This window comes from Rhinichthys klamathensis, unplaced genomic scaffold (assembly GCF_029890125.1).
Source record: "Rhinichthys klamathensis goyatoka isolate OS25496 unplaced genomic scaffold, OSU_Roscu_1.1 h1tg000139l_1, whole genome shotgun sequence".
In the NCBI taxonomy this organism is placed as follows: domain Eukaryota; kingdom Metazoa; phylum Chordata; class Actinopteri; order Cypriniformes; family Leuciscidae; genus Rhinichthys; species Rhinichthys klamathensis.
The window spans coordinates 124396-137286 of NW_026606674.1; the positions used below are offsets into that span (position 1 = coordinate 124396).

Sequence of the window (12891 nt, forward strand, 5' to 3'; positions counted from 1 at the left end):
TACATCGAATAGTCAGGTTAGTTGAAAGTTCTTCTAAAAGCATTAAATCTATAAAGCTCCTGTAATAAACGCTTAATTCGACCCAGTTTAGAAGTTATAAACACACACACCTTCCATTTAAACACCAGTGATTTTGGAAGTTGGAACTTTTGAGTACGGTAGATGCGTCTCACTTAAAGATGGTAACATATATTAACTAGTAGCAGGTTATTAAATGACTTAAGTTTTCTGTTTAAACGGTTCCAGACCTTGATGCTAATGGGCCAATAGCTGTGTTTTATTCTCAATAACACACACACTCGTACAGCTATGACCGCTTCATCGAACAGATCTGTGGATCACTGGGCAACATCCTTAGCAACCACCCCAGAAACATAAACAATCAATAATATACTGTCAAAACTGTTCCATGTGTTTCAGCAACATTAACTTTGATTATTATTTTTATTTTATTGAAGTATGATTAACCCTGCTGCAGTTATGTCTGCATCGTTAACCTTTAATTTTAAATCCACCTCGTTCCCCCATCAAAGAAAGTCTTCTCATGTGGGAGATGCGTTGATGTACGTGTGGAAGCCCACAGTTTTTGAAGTGCAGAGGGAATACTTTTTCTGTTTTATGTATGGGACTGTATGTTCATCAACTTTAATGTTTAATGACATCTAATCTTAGACTTGTGCCGTGCTGCAAACTTTTATTTTGAACTAAAAACCTTAAAATTAACGGGGTTTTTTTCATTCTAAAATATAAGCAGCTTTGTGTGTGTGTGTGTAAATATTATACTGTATATTGTGTTAAATAAAGGAGACAGCGCATGAGATCAGTTACTACTGTTTTAATTTGAGCTATATCAGATGAGGCATGTTACAGTACCTTTTGGTTTTGTAAAAACAGTAACATTTTACCAAACTTTTATACTTTTTCTAAGAGTGGGAGCTAGATCAAAAGATAATCTAGTCTGGAGTTACACAAAGAAACCTTTGTTAATATGGGAATTGACAGAGAATGAAGTCTTGTTTGAGGAAAACCTGAGTGAATATTGTCAGTATTAATCAGAAAGCATTTCCTCTTTGATGTACTGGATGGAGGGGTTTGTAAAATGAGCATTTTAGTGAAAAAAAAATGTAAAGCCTCTGCACACTGGACAGAGGTCACATTCTGTACAGTAAACAGAAAAATTATTTCATTTAGCATCGCACAACCAGACATTTGACTATGGACATTTAAGTTTTGCATTGCAGCATGTTCTGGCCAAGAACTGCCCTTTTTATATATATATATATATATATATATATATATATATATATATATATATATATATATATATATTTGTTTATTTGTTTGTCTATTTATGTATTTTTATTATTATTTTCCATTTTAGGTTCAGTAAAATCTAAAACCAGATATAGTCCTGGCAGCAAAGTCAATGTGCATTATTTTTTTATCTACCTAATAAGTGTCTCACTCTCAAACAAAACTCCTTTTGTAAGTTTAATTTGAACTTTAAAACTGTTTCTCAGCAGATCAATCAAAATGTGAGACTCCCAGAAGTTGAGTAAAACCATCCAATGTTATTGAAGTGATCACTTTGAGAAAGTTCTTGCTAGTTTTTGTGCAATATGCCCTAAAGTTCTGTTAACTAAGGTATTTCTTATAGAGTTGTCTATAAGAATCATAAGAATAGTCTTGTCCCTTCATTAATGTACAAGTTTAAGATCACTCAAGGGCTCCTGCTGTGTCAAAGGCTTTCACAACCATTGTTAACCTAGCTGATCCTTAAGAGCACATGGTTATTTGCCATTTTTAGTGTCTAGAACTGTGCACATACAGTATGTGGTTTGCAAGTGATGAGCTTGACTACTGTCTGCAATACCTTGTATTTGTTGTAGTAATCTGATTTCCATCCAAATTGCTGATCCCATGACAGAAAGCTTCCCCAAACTAACACACCTGATTCAATAAATTTGGTGTGTGACGAGTGTAGCTGTTGAATCAGGTGTGTTGGTTTAGTAATGGGTCTGAACAAGGAATATTTTGCCATTGGCCTTCAGGATTGGAGTTTGGAAGCCAGTGGTGTTTGTTGCCAGTCAGAACCAAACATGTTTGTGTGTTTCTTCATACAGCCTTGGTAAAAAGATCAAATTAGCCTTTTAGACTATGCGCGGGGGTTCGGAGGCAAACACCCCTGGAAGGGAGGTTTTTAACATTTTTTAAGTTAAATGCATCACTCTGGTGCTTTTTGGCAAGCTTCCGTCTAGTTGATTGAGATTTTTAACTGAATAGAAATCTAATCCTGTTTCATCAATATGAATTTTTGGGTAAAAAGTTGGCGGATCAAGTAGCGTTCCATTTGATATTTTAAAATCACAGATTGCTCAGGACAGCCATTGTTGTAACAGAATCAGGTATGATTCTCCTCTTCATTTTTATTATTTCTTTATACAATATGTATAATTTTAAAATTGTATCACATTCCCATTTTATTTCAATAGGTTTTGTAATGCACAGATCCGCAGAACAGGATATCACCCCAGCCCCTTTGACACGGCACTGATTTTGAAAGGCAAGCTTTATTTTCTAGAGTTCTTTGCTGCAGTCTTATTAGCTGCAGTCGTATTTGTATGCACTGCTGCTTTTATGCCAAATACCCTTTTTTTTGTCTGTTTCTCTACTAATTTTGATTGATGCTTTTACATTGCAAGTGATGCTGTAATCAATTCTGGATTTCATAAAGTGCTTATTTCCAGTCATAAATGGTGGAACTTTCTAGAAGAAAAAGATATTTTAGTCAAAAGCAATTTGAGTGTGGATGACGAGCGCTTTGGGTCCATTCAGTGTTCTGCTCGGGAATGATATGCTCTTATAGAATAAAGCGTTTTTGGTGCTCATATCTTTGTTGATATTTAGCTATGGGTATCAGCTGAACCTGCTGTGTTGAAGTATGAGAAGGCAAGACATTTGAATTGCATCAATACTGAACATCTACAGTAAAATCTTATATCGTGAAGCATAAAGCTATTTTTGTGGTTTGAAGTCATTGGCGTCATTAAGCTCTTCAGAACCTTTTTTCTGTATTATAGTGTATATAGTAATTAGCGCCGCTAACACTTCCTTTGCCGCTCGTAGCATATGCTAATGGTGCAGCTCTGGGTTATGGATGAGCTCTCAAGTGAGTAAATGGCACAAATGAATCCTCCATACGCTCCATTTTTGAAACCGCCACACTCTATACAAGAGGCAGTTTATGAGAAGGTCGCGAATGAAGGTTGATGAGAGACGGAGAGGTAGATGCACTCTGAGAAAGAGAGCAAAATGGATTCTGAAAGTCATATCAACAAACCTGAGATTAACATACTGCTAATGAAGTATGTTACAAAAGGAAATTGGGGCCACAGAGTGCCTGCAAATCCATCTGGCAGAGTCATTCTCTTCAGTATGTTTGGAAAACTGTTCTGAGACTTTACTTTCCAGTGCGGCGCACCCAAAGGTATAGATTTGTTGTCAAAATTAGAAGAGTGTTGTCCTTGACCCTTTTGAATTAAATTGTCCTTACTTTTAGCATTTAACTTTGCCATTTTGAGACTTTATTTCCAAACTAAACTGTCACAGTGGGATTCATAAATATTGAATTCTTGAACTTTTGTTTAGTCCATGGGGACAAGATTTAACTAGCCTCTGTTCTTAATCCGTTAGGACATTTACTGTGTCAGATTAACATGTCTGCTAACTAAGAATGGATGTTGTGGTCATTGACCAGGTTAATATAGTTAACCTTTTTAAAATGCTTCTTAATACCCCAGTTGCCAATACCAAAGTGAGAATGTGTCCTTTGCATATACATTTTATAAAGGTCCGTTTCATCTGGAATAAAACAATAACACAGCTTTTGTAAAACATTTTAGTCCGATATGAAATCAGTGTGGTTTTTGTGAAGTTGGATGAATAGACCTAAATAATGTGATTTCAACTCAATTGGCTTCTTCAATAAAGCTAAAGTCTCAGCATTGAGTGCTTGCTCTTAAAGACTTACCTGTCAGAATGCAAGGTAGTGCCTAAAGTAATGCCATAACGGGTCCCAAAAAGTAAAAAATGTAGACTAGTTTGCATGTAGTTGTCACTGCATTTTGAATGGTGAAAATGTTTTGAAGTCCAACAAGTCATGCAGTTGTGTTTTCATAATTGACATTGCTATAATCTCCAAGTATTATGTCCATCCTTGCAACATGTGTCTTCATTCACCACTCTGGCGCCTTCCCTTGGCTTAAGGTAGTTTTAATCAGCGCTCCCTGTGCCATGTCTTAAGCTGATGGTGTCCGCAGTACAAAGCTTTTTGAAATAATTACCCACAGTGCTGGGTAGGAGGATTAACACCATCTCCTTCAGCCATTCATTCAGTTTGGACACCTCTCTCTTTTGGCTGTAGGAAATCCCAGCTCCTACTGTATTATTGTTACTGAAAGAGCCTGTGGGTTTTCCAGGCAAAGCTTTAATGTTTGATTTCAGAAGTCATGGCATTGAATATGGGATTTTTCATGCAATTGTTTTTCTCTTCCCTGTATTTCAGCTCTACATGAATGTATGTGTGCAGACTTACTAACTAGTTTAGTCATTTTTTTTGTGACACTTCCTTAGTAGTTCTGGATCTTTGACAGTACGTAGTATTAGCATAACATGGTGTGCATGCAAAAGCAAGCCTTTAATTGAGCCCTATGATCTGTGGAGAATCCACAAAGCTTTCAGTGAGGAAATACCCAATTCATCCTCACCCATGAGGCAGGAAATGAACAACTTGGTGAGAAAAGTGAGATTGAAAGAGAGAAAAAAGACACCCTACTGTTTCCTGGCAATACTATTCTAGGCCGAGTCAGCCTTAGTTACAAAGAAACCCTTTAGGCACTTATGTTTGGCTCAGTGTCAGTGCCTAACAAACCTTAAATATATATGTTGCGGAACTGTCTATAAAGTTTGTTATCCCCACCGTACCCCGACTCTGCAACCAAGCAGCAATAATGAGTTTTCAAGCTTGCCAGGCTTTTGAGCAAAAAAGATGAGGGCAGAGTTTTGTTCCCTTTTGAAAGATGTGTCCTGAGCTCCTCTGACCTACGTTAGTCTGCATTGAGACAGATCGCTTCTCTCCAGTGCTGTGCTCATCAGAGGTGAAAATTGCTAAGTCCATGAAGCCAACGCCACTGGGCCTAGATCAGCTGTTCCTCCACCTGGCCGGATTACGGTGGTATGGAACCTGTACAGAAGGCACTGACAGGGTTCAAAAGTCTACATGTTCAAGTTGCCATCCACAGGGAATCCAGCCTATGATGTGTCAGAGATCACCGATATGTCAAGGAAAAGTGGGTCACGGCACGGGTGATATAGAAATTCTTGTTGACAGATGGACGACTGTGTCCTTAATGTAGGTTCTTGAGTACACTTCGAAAAATAAAGTGCCCCCTTGTAGAGCTGTACTGTTGTCATTGTGTAGTCAAGGTTCTTGCAAGTAAACTTCAATGACTCTAAATTTGTACTCTTGTGCTTTTGGTTTCTTTCTGGCACCAACACCACTAGATCACACTGAACCCTTTTTCATCCAGAATTGTGCTGGTGCTTGTGCCGGAGCTAAACAATAGGGGTACAACAGCTTTTCATTCAGGCAGTATCATCAAAAAGGTATGAATATGTACCCTTTAGGGGTAGATGAGGTACAAAGGTGAACCTTTGGAGGGTGCTGTCTCAGTGACAGAAGTTGTACCCCTAAAGGTACAAAACAAATTCTGATAGTGCATTGATTTTTAGTGCAGTTATGATGTAACTGACTGGTAATGTACCCACAAACAGTGCATTGCTGTCTTAAAGCGTTTTATGCCATTAAGGCTAAATTAGCCTTAGTTACAAGTAAGTCCTTAAGCAAAAAGTTTTAACATCCAAAACATTTTTTGGCTAGTTATTGGGTGCACTGGGCATTTACAGTATAAAGAGCTTTGTTATTTTTATAATGGAAGTTTGGTGAGGACATTTCATTTATCCCATCTCCTGATAGGTCTTAATCAGCAGCTTTAAGAGACCAGTCTGACCTCTGTCCGTTCTCCTGAACTGTTTCAGATCAGCACCTGGTGTGTGAAGAATGTATAAAAGTGTGTCAACAAAGAGTGTTTGCGAATAGTCTTCACATCTGACATTCAAAGAAAAGCAGAGATCACAAACCAAACACACTGATCTGAAGGCAGTTTTGAGGAGTAGTTACACAACACTGAAATGTCACCGTCAACACAGTCCCTCTGAGCTCCTGCATTGACTGTCGGATTTGCTCTAGCTTTTTGCTTCGCACACTTGGCATGACGAATCGCTACTTGGGAGAGAGATGATACGCATAGCCCACACAGTAGGTTACACAACCAGCTAAGAAGTTGTGATGGGAGAGATCCACACACTACATGACTTTTCTTCCCTGTGGATTGAGCATACTCTAAGCCTTGAGCCACACTCAACATTATGCCCATGCTTACGAGAGACTGTATGTAGAACAGCAAGCTTTATGCCATTGTCTTGTACTAAGCAGATACATGGGCTTATTTTAGATTCTTTTCAATGCTTAACTCTCATGGTGTGTTGAAATTGATTAGTATTTTCATTTTTTGGGGTATCAGAGACCCCAGTGATGTACATATAAAAATCAGTGGGGGCTGCTGGTCTTTCAAAGAGGGGAAGCTCATTTTTGGCCTACATCATAAAAATTGTCCACTTATTTACGTAAATTCTGCCCTATGTTCCTTTTCAAAGAAATACTCTGTGACCTAGGCGTCTTTTCCAGTGACTTGACCAGTGTCCTCTCAATGGCCAGCAGAGCTAGGCTGCTTAAACGTCCTTGGCCCATTGTGTTTCAGCTGTAGGACTTGAGCCGCTTTAAACAGGAGAAGCTCCTTTCTACACCTGCAGATGTAGATCAAGTTGTTGCCACTAATGAGAACAGTTTGTAAAGCTGAGGCATTGCACTGAACAAACTATCTAAAAAAAAAAAGATATTAAACTCGACGGAGGAAATGTGGGAATTAGGTTAAACTGAAACAAGGAATGTGGTGTATAATTTTATGAAATGTATGATGAAAATTGGCTAGCAATTTCGACAAGTAAATACCAAGAAATAGGTTGCAGCAGTTTGTCTTTCGACTACACTTGCAAAATCCACGATGGGACTGAGCTTGAATAGCTTCAGCGTCAGCGACTTTTTATAGTACAAATCGCTGTCGAGAGAGACGCTGAGCGTCCATGGGCGGGACATAATCGCAGCATTTATCCAATGACCATCTAGTTTCGAAGCACTGAAAAAAACTGTTCAAAGCAGCCCCATTGAAGTCAATGGAAATTCAACAGGGAAATGCACTGTGACACTACGGTAAATGCATGAGAAGGAAATCGAGTCAGCCGACCTGCTGTATGTAGCTGATTCTGAACGAACTCGTCTTTGACTTGAACGTGTTCTAACGCATTTTTAGTCAATAAAATGTTAACACAATAGTACATATTTGAGCATTCATTTTTTGACATTATAGGGGAAGCCGGGCTTCCCTTGCAGTCTTAAAGAAATCCCCACTGATAAAAATAATGATAGTCATTTTGAAATTAACCTCTTATATTTCCTTTCAATGTTCCTCTGACCAAATCATAACCAGGTAGGCAGATATTAGCTTTTGTAGGTTGTTTTAATGTGGAGTAGACATTGACTTGTGAATATATGACTCTTATTCATTGTAGTTGTAACTGTTTCAGTTTGACCCCAGATAAAACACAGGGAAGAAAAAAAATAAAATAAATTGTCAAGTGTACTTCTACATTGTGTACTGTGTTGTATAAGAGAATCTTAGTTATGTGAAAATAACTATACAATAAATGTAATGCATTTTTACGTTGTATATAGAGTCTCTGAGATCCCAAACATACTGTTTAGTATGTAAATGAAGTAAGGTTTGTGTTATATTTTTTTGAGCTACTAAAAGGTCCTTGGCATCTCTCGACCCCAAACAGAACATGATGGTTAATCAAGACATTGCAGAATTGTTTAGTTTCTTGTTTAGCGTAATTGGCACCCTAATTTATTTCTGCAGAATGCATATAAATTATAAAGTGAGCAAAACCCAAGGGCTCTTTTGTTTGGCCGGTTTCAGTTTTGCATTTTTAAAACTCTCTCACAGCACAATAAGAATTATCTCATTGTGTACCAGCCTGTCTGCCTGCATCCTAGGCTGATTTGCTTGCTTCCGTTTGCACGCCGTCACATCACTGCAGATCCCTGTTCTGACGCGGCTCTAAGCTTGATTGACAATGTTGCTGCGGCTGAACCTTCGCCACCAGAATTGAACAGACGTTCCGTTCCCTCTTCACCTCCGTCTACCCATCCGGGTCCACATTCATTTCATCTGCCGCTACACACCCATTTGACACTCAAAATTCAGACCAGAAGCCCCGAGCGCTACCCTGCGGGCCATGGGCAACCGTTAGTGCTGAATGCTAATGAGAAGTCTTTATTAGCACAGAGACACAGTCAGTTCTCTCAGAGCGGGTGAAGGCACATTTATTCAGAGTGGTAAGAGGCTGCTGGATGGGTGCCTTTCTCAGTGGGCATGTTTTCACGGCTAGGGCAGATCAGCATTAATGCACTTATCAGGGCTCCACAGAGAAAACAGTCCAACACGACCCGCACTTCAAAAGAAGCTCAGGTGGGTATCCGACCGTTTGATCACTGCAGTAGGTCAGTGCCATCATCACAGCTCCCTTATGAACAATGTCCTGGTCAAGTGCAAAAAAAGTTGAGCTAAATAAATATTCTTCAAAGGGTGGATTGACTAGTGGATTCAGCAGCTTTTCAAAACCCATATAAATGCTAATAAACTGTTAGCGCAACATGCTAGAGTTTGAGGAAATGTGTTGGACTGTCTGGCAGCTGTGCTGTTTTAACCGTGTTACTATTGCCATTGAGTAACCGTGGGTGCATTTATTGAAGTTTATTTAATGGATTAAGTCGATACTTTTCCAGGACTTATCAACTTTGTTGTGGCTTCCTGACTGCTTTTCTCTGGGGAGGTTGTTGTGTTTGTTTTGTTCTGTGATTGTTGGCTTGTTTGCATTTTCATCAAAACCAAATTTTCTGCTTCAAGTCCTGTCGATTTGCATGCAAATACTGTATGCGTATGCCACATAAGTTTTTGACAGCATTGATGATATTGCACGGTTTGTTTTCATTTGAGCTTCATTGGAAGCTATTTAAAGCCTGACAAAAGAGGATTTACTGTATTAAATTGAGTTATTGCTGTTTTTCTGTTGGCCTGTGTTGAGTGTAGGACCGTTCAGATTTGTACAAGCCTGAAGTGGATTGTCATTTTCATGGAATGTGGGATAGTGGAGGTAGGAACTGTTGGTCTAGAATTCATTTTTGGTCCTGTTAATGAGGCGGAACCTGTCATTCTGTAACATTAGGCACAACTACAATTTTAAGTACCTTACTTACACTGATTACCATGAATGTATTTACAATGAGCATTTATAGTATTTGGACATCTGCAAAATGATACCATCAGTTGTGCATAAGCCTAGTTAAATGTGAATATGGCGGCCACACACTGTTCGTTATATGAACTCAAATCCACTGAATGAAATGATAAAATATTTAAGTAATTGCACCATATGGGAGAAAAGGTATAAAGCTAACAGCATAGATAATTGGAACATGCTAGCCAAACAGTTGCAAAATGTTTCTTTTGCATGTTCTGTTTAGAAAAGAGAAAAATTAAGACACATTTTAGCCATTCAAAGTGATTCAAAACAGCGTTCATGATATTGTAAGCTGCTTTTGATGCAACAGTCAAAAGTTAAATAGAAATGTATAGCAATCAACATATGATCATTGTAAAATCTTCTTTTAGACAGAAAGGAAAATAAAGCTACTTTTGATGCATATTTATTTAAATGTGTAACAAAAAAACTTCACATATAATTAAATGTGATTATAAATCACATTTAAATATATTATTAAATATAATTATAGTTAAATAGTTATTGCTCAGAACGACACCAGAAAGGTATGGAAAAGGGGCATAAGGGGCTTAGAGGTCTGTCCCTTATTGTTGGACCATTGCATAAACTTCTTTTCTTTCTTCCATCCATTATTATGCTTGTTTTTATGATTATCTGCAAATGCCCACACATATTGTCACCGTCTAAATCATCAGCTTCCTATTCATTTGTGCAGACATGGAGTGACTAAGCCCTTATTGAAAGTTACTTTGCATTGGCCAGCTGTTCTCAGCCTCTCCCGCCCCATTGGCATTTCGAAGAAACAAGATGATTATTAGGTGTTCAAGCACGAAGTGCTGAAAACCTATTGTATTTGTACTGATTTTTATTATTATTATTATTATTATTATTATTTTCCCCTAAAACGCATCGTGCAGCCCAAACCGTAAGTGCTGGAGCTCTGAAACTTTGTCAGATGGTAGTACAAAAATCGAGGACAGGTTCAGAGAGTATGACCCCGATTGGCCTATAGGTGGCGCTACAGCAATCAATTGCGCGTAACGGCTCATAACTCCTAAACCGTAAGGCGTAGACTCAAGTGTCTTATATCATTGGAAAGCTGGACTCTTAACTTAAAAAACGTATATCTCCGATTTCATTTCCGCCATGATAGATTTTCCGCCATTTTGAATTTTGTTGAAAAACTACTTTTGCGAACTAGTCCCTGGTTTTTTGCCCGATCGGAACCAAACCAGTGTAGAAATGTTCTCTGGAGTCTGAATATCAATAATTATTGAAAAAAAGTTGAAATTTCGATTTCCGGTTGCTAGGGGGCGCAAAATGAACGTTGTGGGAGGAGCCTATTTTACAAAAATAGCTATAACTCGAGAACGAAATGAGATATCTTCACCAAACTTGACACACATGTGTATAAGGACAGTGTGGGGTCACAGTAAAAAAACCGCGTCGATCTAACACTAGGTGGCGCTATAACATTAAAAAAACATAAAAGGGGGTGTGGCCACCTGACCGTTAGTCCGATTTACCTGAAAATTGGTATGCAGTGTCTTGGTCCAAGGCCCCATGAATGTCTATGAGGACATTGGCGTATCTCAAAAAACATGGCCGCCATCGGCCAATGAAGTTTGAGCACCTGTGAGACGAGGTTAACGGAGGCCAATCGGAACAAAACTCAATGGGCATGTTCGACTCATGGGCCAAGAGGTCTGTAAGAGTTTTGAAAGAAATCGGCCACTAGTTGGCGCTAACGAGTTTTACGGCTCTGTAATCACGTGGTGTTGCACACATCCCCACAAAATGCATATCATTTGATAGATCTCCTCATGATGAACAACTTTGCCTCTAGAACCATTGCTGTCAATCAAACCGTTCATTAAATATTCACGAATATGTTAAAAACCTACTTTTGCGAACTAGTCCCTGGTTTTTCGCCCGATTGGAACCAGACCAGTCTAGGACAATTCTCTGGACTCTCTAGATCAATAATTATTGAAAAAAAGTTGAAATTTGCCATTTGGTTCATTATAACAGGATCATTTATAAAAAGGGGCGTGTCAAAACACACTCAAAAGCCTATAAATCATAAATAAAAACTCAGAACTTCACAAAAATTGATGAGCATATGTGTCATACCATGGTGAAGAAGCATGCAAAGTTTCATGGAGATCGGACAATAGGTGGCGCTATAACTGTTGAAAAGCTTTAAAACCATACATTTCCTATGGTAAATTGCCTGTATTGGCTGTAAATGGTCTTTTCCATCTATGATCGTATAATTTTCATATCTTAATGTTTAAAACCAGTGCAGTACAATTATCTGGACTCTCTAGATCAATAATTATCAGAAAAGGTATAATTACTTCATTTGGATGGCTATAATAGAGTGTAAATCGGATGGCTATAACAGCTATAACAGCTTGGATGGCTATAACAGCCAAAAAGTGGTATTTTACTGCCCCCTGCTGTCATTTCATCATACTACTCTCTAATATTTTTATATATAATTGATATTTAGACTTTATTAAATCATTATTTTAACATTTACAATCACATTTTGTCAAAATTCATCTATTGCTCTGTACTCTCTAGAACAATAATTATAGGAAAATGTATAACTTCTTCATTTGGATGACTATAATAGGGTCACTTCAATATGTAGCCTTGAGCGAAAGCCAATATCTTTTCAATAAATGCTCATAGCTTCTTAAAAAAAGGTCAAGAACAGCTATAACAGCTTGAAAAAGGCTAACAGCCAATAAGTGGTATTTTACTGCCCCCTGCTGTTTAAAAAAAGTCATTTTGTCACACTACTCAACTATAATTAATATTTAGACTTTATAAATTCACTATTTTAACATTTACAATAACATTTAGTCAAAAATCATCTATTGAAGTGACAATTGAGTCACATTGGATCCTGAAGTTCCAAATGTCTCTATCTACATCAGAATGAGCGTGTGTAGATTAAATTATATGAAAAACATGGCCTATTGTATAAGTAGGCTGTAATAGCACTGTTGTCCACTAGATGGAGCAGCAGCATTAGACATTTTTAATCTTTTTTTATCAGCTTTCAGCATTGGCTAACAAACAAATGCTTAAAGCATTTTCTTTAATTAGTTTTATATTATTACATTGCAAAGAAATATGTGAAATGCTCATATACCATTAAAACTGATTTTCACAATAACATATCCCAAAAATGTGTGTGTGTGTGTGTGTGTGTGTGTGTAAGCATGCATTATGGAGTTAACATGAAAAAAATGGTTTGCTTCAGTGGAGAATACTGGAGAAACAAAGTAGTTGAAAATGAAAGTGAGCCAATAAGTGGTCTTCTACTGCCCTCTGCTGGCCACTCTTCTTATTAAT

General features: G+C 37.9%; 1 protein-coding gene across 1 annotated transcript in view; it reads left to right on the forward strand.

Annotated features, from left to right (window-relative positions):
* The window catches only part of grip1 (glutamate receptor interacting protein 1), a 283603-nt gene that overhangs the window by 36457 nt on the left and 234255 nt on the right, over positions 1-12891 (forward strand). The window lies entirely within an intron of this gene.